This window comes from Panthera leo, chromosome D3 (assembly GCF_018350215.1).
Source record: "Panthera leo isolate Ple1 chromosome D3, P.leo_Ple1_pat1.1, whole genome shotgun sequence".
Classification (NCBI taxonomy): Eukaryota; Metazoa; Chordata; class Mammalia; order Carnivora; family Felidae; genus Panthera; species Panthera leo.
This window is the reverse complement of record NC_056690.1, coordinates 47,386,736-47,403,167: the sequence shown is the minus strand read 5'-3', so window position 1 is coordinate 47,403,167 and position 16,432 is coordinate 47,386,736.

The following is a 16,432-nucleotide window of genomic DNA, read 5'->3' as shown; positions in this document are numbered from 1 at the left end:
ACAGGGGACTAGTGGGCAGAGGCCAGAAATGCCACCAAACATCCTACAATGCACAGAATAGTTGCTCCTCTCTCCCCCACCCACAAAGAGTTATCTTGCCCAAATGTCCCCAGCGTCAAGACTGAGAAATCTTGCTCTAAACTAACATTATGCTTCTTTCCTACAATGCTTGCTCCTTAATGTACATATCACATTTCATCTGTTCACTTTCTGTCTTCTCCTATAGCCTGGGACTCTCCAAAGACTGTTTCATGTCTACTGTGCTTCTTTCTTCTGTGTGCTCGGCATAATGCCTAAAGCAGGTAGGCGTTCTCCAAGTGGTCAGTAGAAGAATAGGTAAAAGAATGAAAAAGTGAGTGATTAAATATAATTGCTATTTTTAGGATAATCATGCTACTTTAACAATTGAACATCCACCATGGTTTTATGTTATAACACTGGCACCAAAAACTAACTTTCAAAACAAATGTCATTCTATACCTTTTTCTAAAGATGAAAAGAAACCTTCCAAGAAGCATATGTCATATCTCTAAAAGGGATGTGAAAGAATGGGCTAATTTCTGAATTTACATTCCACAGCCAAAAATATCAGTCTTGGGTTTTTACACAGCAAAAACATCCTTTGTAAATCTCCCTTCCCAATTGTGTACTAGCAAGTTAATATTATTGTCATCAATAATAGTCATTCTCATTAACCAGTGTATGCTGTTCTCATCTTTAAAGCTCTTTGCAGAGTCTACTAGTTACCATTAGGATTAAAGTTATAACATTTAAATATAGGCATTTCATCTTAAAGTTTCCATTTCCCCTTCCCATATTATAATAAAAGAAATGAAACCAGCTAATGTTGTTATAATTCCTCTTTGACACTCTGCCTCCCATCCCACTCCATCCTGGATAACTCAGGGAATTCTAAAGAGGATGTAGATACAGTTGTAATTAAGGTCATAGACATAGACGGATAGAAAGCTAGGTAGATAGGTAGTTAGTGGGAGGTAAATGATATAGTTGATTGGATGGATGGATGGATAGATAGATAGATAGATAGATAGATAGATATAGACAGATAGGTGGGTGGCCAGGTAGGTAGGTAGGTAGATAGTTGGGTAGGTAGTATAGAGATAGAAGATGAATTTATGTATAGATACATAATTATACATAAGTATGTATACTTTGCCGCTATCTATCTATCTATCTACCTATCTATCTTTTTTTCTCATTTCCCCACATGTGTATGTACATTAGTGGCTGTATAATGTCCATGACATAGTCTCACTCTTGACACTGATGTTTAAGACCTTCTACAGTTTGGCCAATATCTGGTTCCAATGGAATGTACCTCTGTTTCAGAAATTCTCTGCTTAAGACATATTGACCTACTCACATTCTTCAGAGAGGAAAGCTTCTGAGAGAATTTGCCTCCACACCCCATGTCCTCAGGCCACTTCAGAAATAAGAAATGTGATGGATGAAAACGGAATGGAGATTGCCTCTCTCTCTGAATTCATCTTCTAAAGAAAGTTGCACTTAATATGTGCTTTCATAGAGGAAAACAAAAAATAGAGGAGAAATTCAATTTCCTTCTACCTCTTCAATGGAATTTTATGATCACCTTTCTAATTTGTTTTTGATATTGTTGATGTGTATATTCATTCATCCTATAGTGTTAAAGACATGTAAAAGAATATAAAGAATGTTAAAAGAAACATCATTATCCTATATTTCTTCTGCTTCTTCTGCTTTACTTTTGCTACATTTATACTTACCTTTGGACAATTTTATGTATTGTTTTGGATGTTTTTATAACTTCCATAAATATATCATAATGCACAGAACATTCTATAATTTATGTTTTAAGAGCAGCATTATGCTTATGAAATGCATTCAGTACAGGTACCATGGAGCTATTGTTTATTTACTTTCACTGTTGTATAGTACTCCTTTATAAAGACTTACCACTGTAAGTTATTTCCAATTTTTGCTATTACAAATAATGCTACTATAAAAATACATATATCTCCTTGGATGTGCAAGTGTTATTCTTAGGAAATATGTCAAGGTGTGGATTTTTTAAAGTATAGGGTATGAATATCTTCAGCTTTCTTTATAGATATTTCCAAATTGTTCTCCAAAATGGCTGTACCTTCCTACTAACAAGTGTAGAGATTTCCTGATGTTCTTTTTTTTTAATTTTTTTTTAACATTTATTTATTTTCAAGAGACTGAGAGACAGAGCACGAGTGGGGGAGGGGCAGAGAGAGAGGGAGATACAGAACTGGAAGCAGGCTTCAGGCTCTGAGCTGTCAGCACAGAGCCCTATGCGGGGCTTGAACCCACCAACAGCGAGATCATGACCTGAGCTGAAGTCGGACGCTCAACCAACTAAGCCACCCAGGCACCCCAAGATTTCCTGATGTTCTTCTTTACACTTGATATTGTCAAACTTATTCCCATATGATGAGGTGAAATCACAAATCGTTTTGGTTGTCTCTGTCCTACTCTGTGTTTAATAAAGATATAAGTCACATACTACTATTTTGTATTTAAAATTTTCATAATTAGAAGCTATGCTTCATCACAAGTTGATCTCTTACTTTCACATGAATTTAATATCTATGGTTAGGCATTAGCAGAAATGTAAACTGTTTGCATTTTAGGATGTAGCTATAAAGCTATATGCGTATGCCTTGTAGAATCTCCATCATTATTTTTGCTTTTTCTGTGGATGATCAAACTGGTGATGATAAGGTGGTATAGTCACCACTAAATCTGCCAAACTAGAACATGCTGAAGTGCAGGTATTTTAATCATTAATTGATAGGCAATCATCTCTGCTCCAAGATTTGGGGCAGGAATAACCAGACTTTGAAGAATGTTAAATGCTGGCGTTGTCAGTAACCACAAAATAATTCCCAAAGCATATCCTATAACAGAAACCCACTGCATATCCATTAGAGTCTACACTCCTTGAAGTCAGTATGCCTGTCTTCATCTCTGCTTCATCACAAAGCTCTTAGCCAAGTGGGCTATGCACAGCAAAGCAGTCAATAAATACTTGAAAAGGATGAACACTGCTTACAGGGCCTGTTGCTATTTCCAGGCTTGCTTTGGGTCTGGATTCCTGTCCCTCCCTGAGCCATGCAGGGCTTTTTGCTATAAATGAGCTGCCTCTCCCTGCTTGCTGTGAGCCAGGTTTTTGTCCATCTGCTGCCATTGTTTCCCCACGTTTCACAGCTATGTTGTATTGCATGTGGTTATTCTTTAGTGGGTCATTACGGCATCTGTCTGCCCACCTTGTGAATGCCCCGTCTCAGCTCACTAGACAGCAGCTGCCAGAACATCCTGCTCCCCTCCATCATCCATGCAGATCCAGCCCTGTCAAGCCTGCCCTGCAGAAATCATCCTTTCATTGCTTGGGGGTTGGCCGCACTCCAGGACCTGGTTACTGGGATCCTTGCTTGCCATTTAATACTCCTATAGGTAATTTTTTTAACCAGATCTGTTACCCACAAGAAATTTCGGTTTCATGGATGTATACAAGGCTATATTCAACCATCACTACATGGATCTAAGTTCTAATTTTTTTAGGAAGTGACCCTGGGAACCACATTAATAATGATAGAGGAAGGCTCACATTTTGTAAAGACTGGACTTACAGAAACCCTAATCCTCATCCAGAACTAATCAGAAAAGAGGAGCAATAACACTGTCACAAAGTTCATGCACTTTATTCGGCCACCTTAAATAGAAGCTTCCTGAGGGTTCATAGCCATAAAGATGAAACTTGGCTACATGCAGTATACAGCTTATGACATGACAAACCAAAAGTTTGTATATTAAGTTGATTGTTTGGAGTTCAGGCTTCTGTTCCCTTTGGTAATTTTACTTGTCATCAAATTGAAGGCAGTAAAATTCAGATTGTATCAATACTGGTACAATGCATCCAAAAACTGAAAGTATCCATACCTTTTCTATGACATAAAACTCATGGCCTTTGTTACAGCTACCTTCCTAACCTTCCTTGCTTACTTTTATATAAACTGTATGACAAAGAGATTAAACTTCAAAGCCAATGACAAAAGTATATTTAACATGTACAATGGGTCCAAATTATATTAGTATTATAGAAACTCAACGGGAATGACACTGTCACTTAGTGAAATTCCTTCTAAGTACAACATCAAGGCGGCAAGAATAGCACTTCTTCTTATCCCTCATCTTCCCTCCCTCACTGCCCCCCCATACCTCCTCACTCTACTATCCTACTCACCACCCCACACTCCTCACCATCCCCACTCTGTCATTGCAAAGGTTCATGAGACTAAGACAAGACAAGCAAGCTGGCTGGGCAGCCTCTATGGTGGAGAGAAAGAGAAGGGCATCCTGACAGAGGTAGAAACATGATCTCCCCACTTTCTGAGAGCCACTTGGGCCAGATATCATGCCAAGCCATTTTGTATATGGTACCTGTCAAAGATTAACAAAGCTGGACACTAGTTAATGTGGTAAGGGCAGATTTTAATCAGTAATATATTATTGCAATAGGGAAAGACTCCAGGATAAACCGAATTCAACACAGCTCAACTGATTTGGACAGAGATGATAGGGTATTTTAAAGGAAGAATGAGGGAATGGGGAGAGTGGTGAGCAGGGGCTCAGTAGAGTCAGGGAAGTAATAATTACAAAAGCAGAAGAAGGGTTTGGTCCAAATGCATCTGGGTTTATTAACTGGTCCTCATCAAAGTTAAGCTTCTGCCTTCCCACAGAGGCTGGGACACAGGGGCCCTATCTTCAGGCATCATCTAGAACACACAGTAAATTCTCTGGGCAGCCTTGAGTTTTCTCAGGCAGGCACTTTAAGGAGGCTAGTGTCACCCTAAGGATGCAGCCTTGAGCTGTCAGTGAACTATGTTAGTGTTCATTCAAGTCTTCATAGGCCAAGGTTGAGGCCTAGTTGGGAGCAGTGCTCAGGGGAACCTGGTTAGAGGTTGGTCAAGGAGAAAATCTTTGTCATATCTTAATAATCACCCAGTTCCCCATGAAGGAGATTTTATTATTTTCATCTTGCAGATGAAAAACCTGAGACCCAGAGGACAACGGCCCTACAATCAAGTGAGTCCTAGGTGGCAGAGGTGGGATTAGAGAGTAGATCTGTTCAGTCTCTGCCAGGTGGTAACATGGGTTGGCTCCTTGGAGCTCTGCCTTCCCGAAGCCAGAAGCATGGGGCATGCACGCCACCTGCATCTAAATTACAGTTCAATGAAAATGACCCAGAGACCTGATTCAAGGCAGACCAAACGATGCAGAGCAACCAACTCCTTTCCTTCTAAAGTTTAGATAATTAAATAGGGGTGCCTGGGTGGCTCGGTCAGCTGGGCATCCAACTTCAGCTCAGGTCATGATCTCATCGTCTGTGGGTTCGAGCCCCAAGTCGGGCTCTGTGCTGACAGCTCAGAGCCTGGAGCCTGTTTTGGATTGTGTGTCCCCCCCTCTCTCTCTGCCCCTCCCCTGCTCATGCCTCTGTCTCTCCCTCTCTTTCTCTCAAAAGTAAATAAACATTAGAAAAAAAATTAGATAGTTAAATAAACCCAGGCTAATGTAAATAAGAAGTAGGGAGTGACTAGGCTGAGTCTGAACTAGAGTTTGAAGCTTTCTGTGACCTATTTAAACAAGGTGGCGGAATAAATTAGCTTTAAAATCAAATAAGGAAGAAAAAGGACTTTCTCCTATGCCATTTTTAAACAGTTCCAAAAAATATGCTTTTCAATTCTAATGTGGTTTCTTTACAAATATTATGACACCTGGTATTACATTTTGGAACTGAGACATTTCCCCCTTTTCCTCACTACTTTCCAAAATTTACATGGATTTTCTACTTCTGCTGCCACCATTTCTGCCAAGCCCAATCCTTTTCATTCCTGTACATAATGTGCTATTCCTCAGTTTGAACATAGTCATTTCAGTCCAAGAGAAAAAAGAAGTGCTATATAAATAAATCTTTATTACTGTCACAGCATTGTTAAAGAATTTCCTAGTTTGAGCTGCTCTTCGTTTGAAATCACCACCTTACCAGGGCAGAGAGGATCCTGCTAGGCATTTTAAATTAGGGAAGACAGTTTTATTGTCAAGGCAGGTCAATCAAATTATAATTGGCTCTAATTTGCACTCCCACCAGCTGTTAAATTCTTCACCTGCAGCACTCAAAATGGTGTGAAATTCTTGCCGGCTTTGTGAAAGCTTCAAAGAGAATCACTCTCCATCTGATCCCTAAAACCAAAAGTCCTTGTTACTCTTCATCAGAAGCAAGGAAAATGCACCATTGGCTCTGACTATGGGATGTAGGACCCAGTCCGAAGTGGGCAGAGCCTGACAAGGATGGACAAACACATCATCCATGCACAATCATCCTTGACAAGCCAGTGTTTCTATCACAGACCAGCCAGGGGCTCTCCTTTGTAATAGGCACAATACTGTGGAGCTGTATATTCAATTTCATTGCAAATTAAACTTGCAACTCCAGGGGAAATCACAAATTTAGCACTTAAAATGGGATAGCAGAGTAGAATCTGGGGAAGGGTGTATCCATGTTGGTTCTGTAGTGAGGACTGACTATGCTTTCAGACATCCAGCATGGCAGATTGTCTGAAGATGGTTTGGGACTCTGGACAACTAAAACACCTCTAGGGAGCTTCTTTCTACCAGTGCCCTCAAATACACATGCACCTAGAACACATACATGTGCGTGCATGCATACATACTCACAAACAGAGCTCCAGGAAAGAATGGAAAGCAACAACCAGTCAGCACATTAGGATGAACTATCATCTTGCTATTCCTTTGAGGGCCCCAGCTTCCTACTCCTTTACAATCTCGCTGAAGGCAGTTTTGAGTAAAACAGTAGACCTTTTGATGGCAGCAAGAGTTCGGTATGGACAGATATGGAAACATCAAAATCAAATAACCAACGTAACCTTAGTTGTGGATGCATTTTGGCAAGTGCTGGTTTGGCTGTGGTTAAGGAAACTTTTTGATTTAAATGACCAAATGGAGGTTTTCCCAATCTTGCTAATTTGCCATTTGGACAGCCTTCAACCATCTCAAAACGAAGGTGTTTGGGATGACTGGTGAGGAGAAAATGTAATCAAGAAAATTAGGTTCTTTGAAGAAATATTTTTGGATTTCAATGGGTTTAAGAAAATATAAGATGAGCTTCCTAAGAATAAAATGAAATATTACCCTAGAAATAAGAGAGAGAACAGCTTCCAGGTAAAGTTTCTGAGGAAATGAGGCAGGAACACAAATAATCATTACAACAGTATTTAAGAGGGCCAAAAACTAAAAACAATCTACCTTTCCAATAATAAAGAATAAGTTAAATCATCTAAACCACTTCCATAAAACAGGATTCATGCAGCACATAAATGGTCTTTATGAAGAATTTTGTATTACATGAGAAAATACCTATAACATTGTTAAATGAAAATTAGGATTAAGACTACTCATAGTATAATGTACACTTCTGTATAATGTACACTTCTGTACCTATATATGTATTATATTTACATCACTCAAACTCAGAAAAATATGAGTGGTTAGTCCCCAGTGGTGAATTTGTAGGCAATATTAATTTATTTTTATGTTTTTCTCTACTTTTAAAATTTTACAAACTGAGTTTTTGAATTTTTTATAAGCAAAGAAAATAAAATCAATAAATACTTGCAAGCATAAGGATTTGGGATACAATCCTCAGGTGCAAAAACTGTCACATAATTTTATTTCTCTAGATCAGATCAAATCTCTGAGGCCCAGGGGCCCAGGACAGGCAAGATGTCTCATAGTGGTCATTATGGGGGCCCTCTTGCCCCTCAGTGCAATCAGGAGTTGAAATGGATACAGAGAATTGAGGAAGGAACCAGACCGTTAGTGTTTAATGCCCCATCTTGCTCTTCTTCTTTTGAGCATCCAGATGTGGCCATGCAGCAGGTCCTGGCACTCAGAGGTGGGGATGGGGGCTTGGTCCCCTCCACCACTATTCCATGGCCATGGTCCCTTCTGCCCCCAGGAAGGGCATGGCTTGTGAGTAGAGCATAGTTCTGCACAACTCATGGACATGTCCCCACACACACACACACACACAAAAAAAAAAAAAAAAAAAAAAAAAAAATCTCTTAATCTCCAAGAATCTGCCCCTACTCTGGTGAGCACACTTCATCTACCCAAATGCTTACCATAATTTTCCCCTAATCACAGGCCTTCCAAACAAGTTATGCATGAGTCAATATGGACCCCAAAAGCAATAACAAGGAATGGGATATAGATTTAGATATAAATATAGATACAGATAGATATAGATAGATATCTCATAGACCTTATCTTATTTATCTTCCCAACAAGCCATGAGATAGCACCATAATTATCTCCATTTTCCAGATGGGAAAGCCTGAGTCTTAGAACAATTAAGTTACTCCCCAAGGTCACACAACTTTAATATATAACTTCTGTTTGTGGCCCTGCCAGAAAGCCTTTAACAAATCCCTAAGGCTAGGAGCTAAAAACTCTGAAGAAAAATTGACTTCCTTCTTGGGATGGAGACAGGAGATATGCTAATAATTCCATCAAGCCTCCTCTGGGACTAAAAGCAAAGGTATAAATTAATATCTCAACACATTAGACTGTCATCCAAGTTTAAGACCAAAAACAAGGAGAGGATAAAAGAAAAAAAATGCAAAGCCATAGCCTGCTAATGGATAATATCTGTATCACTCGGCAAAAGTAAATAAGAGACTGATTACCCACCAACCAGGAAGAAACGGGCAGAGACTATGGGGGAGAATTTGGGGGAAATTTGGAAAAGATTCTGCTTCTCTGGGGACTCAGAGCCTAAGAAGTTCATCCAGGCCCTATTATCTTTCTGCCCCAATGGTATCTGTATCTATTTGCTTGGGCCGCCATTTAACAAAGTACTATGGAATGGGTGGCTTTAATAACAGAAATTTATTTCCCAACAGAAATTTATTTCCCCCTGCCAGCAGGGTTGGTTTCTTCTGAGGGCCTCTCTCCTTGGCTTATAGATGTCTGTCTTCTCCCTGTATCTGTACATGGTCTTTCCTCTGAGTGTGTCTGTGTCCCAGTCTTCTCTTCTTAAAAAGACACCACTCCTACCAGACTAGGGCCCACCCTCATGACCTCACTTAACCTTAATTGTCCCTTTAAAGACCCTACCTCTAAGTATAGCTCAGAGGATTAGGATTTTAGCAAATGAATTTTTAGCCCTTAACAGTATTTAATGTTAAAGTCTAGTTTCCCTCTTGATATCAACATGTCACTTAAAATGGGTTACTTCTCTATGCCTTCACAAGTAAGTACCTGAATATTACTGTTTCATGTAGAACAAGTCAACGTTGTTCCCTGAACCTATTCTATTTGTTCAGAACTATTCTGTACAATGAGGGCTACATGGAAAATGGAACACTTGTGTCCTGGACCAAGCACCTTGCAACCTGAGACCAGAGATCAGGTATGCATAGCACATGCGTAGAAATCCATGGTGATAGCAATTCATGTAGGTTTGCCCAGAAGCGCAGCACAGAGTACCAGAGGTGTAATTACAATGGATCATAATCTACTGTGGCCTTATCACAGCTGTGTAGTCTTGGGCAAGTTGCTGAGGCTCACTGTGTCTCAGTTTTCTTATCTGTAAAATGGCATTAATAGGTCCTACAAAGGCTTTTCGTGAGGATTAAATAAAATAATACATACAAGGCAATCAGAATAGTACCTGGCACATTGTAGTCACTCAGTAAATGTTATCATTTGTATTATCATTGCTCCGCTATCAGGGTCACCCAAGCTGGTTGATGGAAGCCAGCCAAACTGTGTCTCACACCTATGCTCAATTTCAAGGACCCAAGCGGGGGAAGCTTGGTTTCCTCTGCCCAAAACCCTAGTTTGTGTTCCTTGCATCCTTATTCACTCTTCCAAGTGTCAGGAAAATAACATGGACTTGGAAGCCATAACCTAGGGTCAAATCTTGCTCCAATTTCTTCTGTGCTTTTAGGCACATCGCTGAGCTTTTCTGAACATCAATTTCTTCTCAGCACAATGGAAAAATCATGCCAATAATACAGATAGTGCCTCATAAGTGTCCGGGACAGAGCATGACCTGACACTTGGTCCTTCTCCCCTTCTCTTTTAAGTACAATTAGATTATTACGAGGTGTCTCTGTCTCCTACACACATATCCTGAGTGCCATGTATTTCTTTACAGGTAGCACAATTCTCAGATACAGTGGGATAAATTAAAACTCTATAACTCCAACAGGAGGATTTCAAGAAGCTCCCTGTTTTCAATCATTGTTATTTCCAACAGTGCCAGACATTAAGAAATCATGAAAAGACCATCGGTGTCTCTTTGTCAATGTGGTAAACAGTCAGATGAAGTTTGCCTCTGAAGTAATGGATGATAGCTGATCAATATGCTAACAAAAAAGACCAAAGGAACAAAATTTTAAAAGGGAAGTATATCAGTACGACTCAGTGTGTGTCTTACATAGGTCTTCGAGGAAGAAGAAAATGAAAGAGGTAGAAAAAATCAACTACATACTTATGTGATTAGTAACTTGCAAAATATTTTTCACATAGAATATTCCCCTGATTCTTACAACAACCCAGTGAAATATTTATTTTTTTAAAATATTCAGTTATTTTTTCGGAAAAGTGCAAGTGGGGGACGGGCAAAGAGAGAGGGACAGAGATACCTGAAGCAGGCTCTGTGCTGACAGGCTGACAGCAGTGAGCCCGACGCGGGGATCAAACTCAGGAACCGTGAGGTCATGACCTGAGCCAAAGTTGGACACTTAACCAACTGAGCCACCCAGGTGCCCCTGATGAAAGATTTAAATTACTTCATGATGAGAATTATTACTAGATCAAGTATTGTTAAATCAAAATGCATATGCATGTACACCTTTAAAGGATCTCTGGATCCTGGGACCAAGTGACATAATCTTTGCTTTCCCTGATTTCTCTATCAAAGTTTTATTTTGTTAATTTGTTATATTCATTTTGATGATTATCTTAAAAAACATCAACCATGTAAATTCTGGATCGATTAGAACAAACAGGTTCTAATCGAGTACATTTGGGATATTTCAGAATCTCAATGGCATAGAGGAATTCTTCTTGATATTCATGAGTTAATGAATAGTGAAAAGAAGTGAGGTGCCTCTGATGAGCGTATGATGTGTTCATGCTACATAAAGACCAACAGACATGTGAATAGCATCTGGTCAGGATTATGACTAGAGAAACAGTGAGGGAACTGAGTCACCATACATCACTCAGAGCAAATGTTTGCTGGATCCAAATACCTAAGCTGGAGCACTCAGCACGACAGGTATTTACAAAGGGGATGTCCTTCCTGGAAAAAAAACCATCCCCAGCCCCATTCACATAAAGATGATATTTTGAATTTCATTTTCAGAAGGACTTTTTGAAGGGCATATAATTTGAAATTTTATACTTGTTTTATGTTTCCTCAAGGGTTATAAGCACCGAAAATATGCACATTTTAATTTTGTATATTTGTAAATTCTTCTATTATATACTTCTTCATATTGATGAGATTATTATTTTATATTGGCAATTATTTTATTGGACTACCACATAGGTAAAAATTGGGGCTAACGAGCTTAAAAACATTGCTTTTTTGAGATAGAAATGTTTGTCAAACTCATCTGTAAAATTTCTTTGAATGGGCTAAATCATTTGTGGTAACCTGGAAAAGCTAACTAAAAGAACTCTGCAAGCTCTCCTTAAATGAGAAATCTTTTTGCACATAGACCATCGCCAGGAGATTTTGTCCTCTTTCTATGTGCAGGCAGTCACATAACCAGGCTTTTCCAAGCTGTGCACGTGACATAGTGCAATGGATCAGGGAAAGAAGAGTCAAGAGAGAGAGACGGAGAGGGGGGGAGAGAGACAGAGAGACAGAGGCTAACCTGCAACAATGTGGCCATGATGCAGATGCACTGTAAATGTTGAACATGTGCGCAGACTGTAAGTAAAGTAACCACAACTGAAATTTTGTGAAACTGAAATTGGATAACTGAAATCCAATACCAAGGCATGCAAAGAGGGGAAAACAGAAAAATGTTGCCCCCCGGGGGACTGGCTCCGAATCTGGCATTCCTCATCTTTCCTCCATGACTCTGAATAATGTTATTGCTCTGCCCTCCTGGTCTTGATTTTTTTTTCTTGGGGAGGTGGGCACAGTTGTCGTTTTGTTTGTTTTGTTTTGTTGCCAGTCACAAAACGGAGGCCAAGAATATTGCTCTGTGCAGTGCTTTGTGAATCACAGATGCCTGCTATTCTCAAGCATGAAAATCTTGAAAATGTGCAATTTAAGGGTCTTTGTGTAGCATGCCTGCCATTTTCTTTCTTTGTAACTCATCTCCGGTCACTTTACTGTGCTTATTTGAAACAGATGGAATAGAATAAATAATAATTCTAGAATAAAACTAGAATAAATACCCAAGTTAGAGGTGGGTTTGATTTCCCATTAAAAGGACTAGTATTGATGTCTCCTTTTGCCCCAAAAGGAGAATGGAAGGACATGTCAGTTTCTAACTTCAGTCAGAAAGAACAAATTTGCAAAGGAAAAACTTGATAGGAAAAAAGAAGTGAAGTTGAGTGACTTTCATAAGCCAAGAACATCAAAAGGTTTTATTTTGGTTTAATAGAAATTGTGCACACTATTAAAATTGCTCAGTGGACTGGGTCCTCTTTGCTTTTTGTTTAGAAACAAATAAAAATATTTAGCTGAATTATTAATGTGAAGTAAATTGGTTACTCTGCATTTAGAGTTACTTTTTAATTCACACATACATCTGTGTTAACATCTTAATGGTGCTTTACCACAGATTATGCCATACTTGTAATGGCATCCAAGGAACCATTTAAAAGATAATGTTTCTAGCAGAGACATATTTGAAGTGGATGGTGTTGAGTATAGGAAAAAATGGTCTGAATAAAGTCAAAAAATCCACCTGTGAAGTTAGGGGTTACAGTCCACAAGACCATGCTTAGAGTTCAGGGGTTCCCAAGTCCATGTTTAGGCTCCATAATTCACTAGATGAACTCAGTGAAAGCTGTAATAATCATGGTTATGGGTTATTGCAGTGAAACAATAAAGGGAACAGATTGAAATCGGCCAAGAGCAGAGTCCCAGAAGGTTCCAAACATGGAGCTTCCAGTTGTCCTCTCACCATGGAGTCATGGACAATTTTTACTTTCCTAACAATAATATGTGACAATGTGCATAGAACATTGCTAGCCAGGGAAGCCCACCCAAGCTTGGTGTCCAGAGTTTTTTATCGTGGAGACATGGTTGCCTGCACACATGGCTGATTTTGGTCTCCAGCCCCTCTGGAGCTCTTCCAGAAGTACAGCAGATATCGTGCAGCCCAAAGCCATCATCATAAATTACGTGGTTAGTTGTCTCTTGTGGCCCAGAGCCCGCAGGTAAACACACACTTCTAGAAAGCACCTCTAGCTAAGGTGAGATCTCACCTTGAGTAAGTTTAAATTCCTTATTACACAAGCCACCCGATGGCCTTTGGCCAAGGATCTCTCCTTCTAGGGAAATGATCATAGTTGTCTGAACATCTACCTTTAGTATAGCATTTATATGACAAAGACAGCAATAGTATCAGTATGAATATGTCTAACATTTGTGGGATAGGAAATAGATTTAAAGAAACTAATCCATCCTAAACAGGCATTAGAATCATTTGAACATTTTGTGCTAACTTTATTATTTCATCTATTACTACTTGTACCTTATGATAAACTTGTGCAGAACTATTTAGCATAGCAATTGTGATGGTTACTTAATCCAGTTCTTCTTCAGATTAGTCATTTTCAATTGGTATTATTATATCCTGAGGAGGCTTTAACTCAATTTCCCAGTATATTTGATTATTAACATGAGTATAATCTTAAGACTTACATACATAAGGAAGTCAAATCTTACCAAAAATGCCAATGGTACACTATATCACAGTGTCGTCATGGTTCAACTATGTTTCATTACAGAACAAAATCAGTAAGAATTACAGAGGCAGTTGGAATGCCTTCCAACACAACCAACCCTCGCCAGTATACCACATATTACTATGAACAGGTGCCATTATAACTGGCCATGATTGGTTATTTCCATGGTCAAAGTCAGTTGGGGACAAAGCCACTCAACCTGTCTCAGTTCATGGACTTGTACTAAAACCATTTTCCATCATGTGCTGTTATATAGCAAGCCCTACCTCCCTCCTGCGAGGAAGACACAGGTGGCATTCAGAATAGTTCCTATCCTTGCTACCTGTATTTCAGTCTGTGTCTTATTTTGATATGCCCTAGGGGTGAGGGCAGTCATAGCATATTGATGTAAATTACAAGTGCCCCCAGAGACTTTCCACAGGTTTGGAAGGCTGTAAAATTATCATAGCTGTGCCCTTGAGCCTCAGCCGCTAGGATGGAGAGCCGGTGCCCCAAGGCTACTTTGGCCTTCATCTGTACGAAAATAGTCAAAAGTCCCTTTTGGATCAAGGTACAAGGCTTTTCCCAACACTGGGTCCTAGCATTACCCCACATTATTTGTTTTGTTTTGTTTTTTAAGTTTATTTATTTTGAGATAGAGAGACCACGAGCAGGAGAGGGGCAGAGAGAAGGGGAAAAGAGAGAATCTTAAGCAGGCTCTGCACCTAAGAACCTAAGCAGGTTCTGCAGGGCTCAAACCCACGAACCTCAAGATAACCACCTGAGCCAAAATCAAGACCCAGACGCTTAACTGACTGAGCCACCCAGGCACCCCACCCCGCATTATTTGGTGAGTCAGCCTGACACACTTCACTACAGCTTCATCATCTTTCTAAGCTGACTCCCATCCTTTGTCTTTCTCTGCGAAGAGAATACTTCTAATTTTCTCATTCTAGTTAACAGGGCTTCTTTCTCCAAATACCACTCCTCATTATAAGCAAATTCATTTAATACTAAAAAAAAAAAAAAAAAATGTTTTTTAAGTGAATTTAGTTTGTCCCGGGATGAACAGGCCAGAACCCATCTCCCATAAGGCCCCATTCTGACTTGAGGACCAGTGTGGTTTAATCCATCATGCATATTATTGCCATTGTGTACTAATTGGCCTGAGTGCAATTAGAATACATGTTTCATACTCAAAAATGTTGGTCCCCCGTTCTAGAGTTAGATGAGTGGTGATCATAGCTGGATGTAATTCAGTTTGCGTATGCCCTAAGGCCTCCCACAGCCTTCCTCATCTTGAGGTAGTGCTGTCCCAGGGGAATCCAAATCTGCCCTGTGGTGCCTACAGTTCTAATCCCATCAGGACCCATTGTTTTGTTTTGTTTTTTTTTCCTATTGTGTTTAATATTTTCCACCCACAAAAACAAGGGTGATGTGTACTTGTGCACAGCATTTTATGGCATATCAGGCATGCCACAGCTATATTTTGTCCAATATAGTTAAGAAGCTTTCTAATAAGCATGTGGTCATCCAGGTTTATAGTTACACAGTTGTCAGCTGGGAGTTGCATATCACGTGGCCCAATGACCCAATAGGGAGCAGTTGTCAAAAACTCCTTCCCAAATAATATCTTCTATGTAGACACAACCTGAGAAATAAGAGTTTGATATTGGCACATTAATAGAGTTCTACTCATGGGGTGCCTGGGCGACTCAGTCAGTTAAGCATCTGACTCTTGATTTTGGCTTGGGTCATGATTTATCGTTCGTATGATCAATCCCCCAGTCAGACTGCTTGAGATTCTCTCTCTGCGCCTCTCCTGCTCATACTTTCTCTCTCTCTCTCTCAAAATAAATAAACATTTTAAAAAACAGAGTTCTACTCATTCATTAACCTTCAGTCTAGTTCATCATATTATATGACCAAAATGTCTCCTACAGCAATGCCACTCAGGTTTGCAGGGTTCTATTCAGTCTTGTGAGTTTCCAAAAGCAGAGGTGCCCTTGGAAAACATGGCTTTACCCCTCTGGGCATCTGGTACAATTGAGCTAAGGAGGTATTATTATTCTTCTGCTCTGAGCCTCAAGTCACCAGCATTATATTGGATTTCTCTCGGTGCATCATCACCCATTTATTCATTCCTTTACCCTGAGCTACTATTTCTCCTTCTCTTTCATTTGCCTTTATGTTTGCCCAAACTTTCCAGCTCTGGAAGGGCCTTTCAGGCAAAGGAAATGTAGTCACTTCATATAAAATATCATGTTCCAATTGTAATCCAGACTTTCACTTTATCCTATCAGCCATTTCACCTCATTTCCTCCCAGTCTAACTGTACATCTCATTAGGACTTCACCAGCAGGCTTTAGAACCACAGCGCATTGGGATCCCATATCAAGAA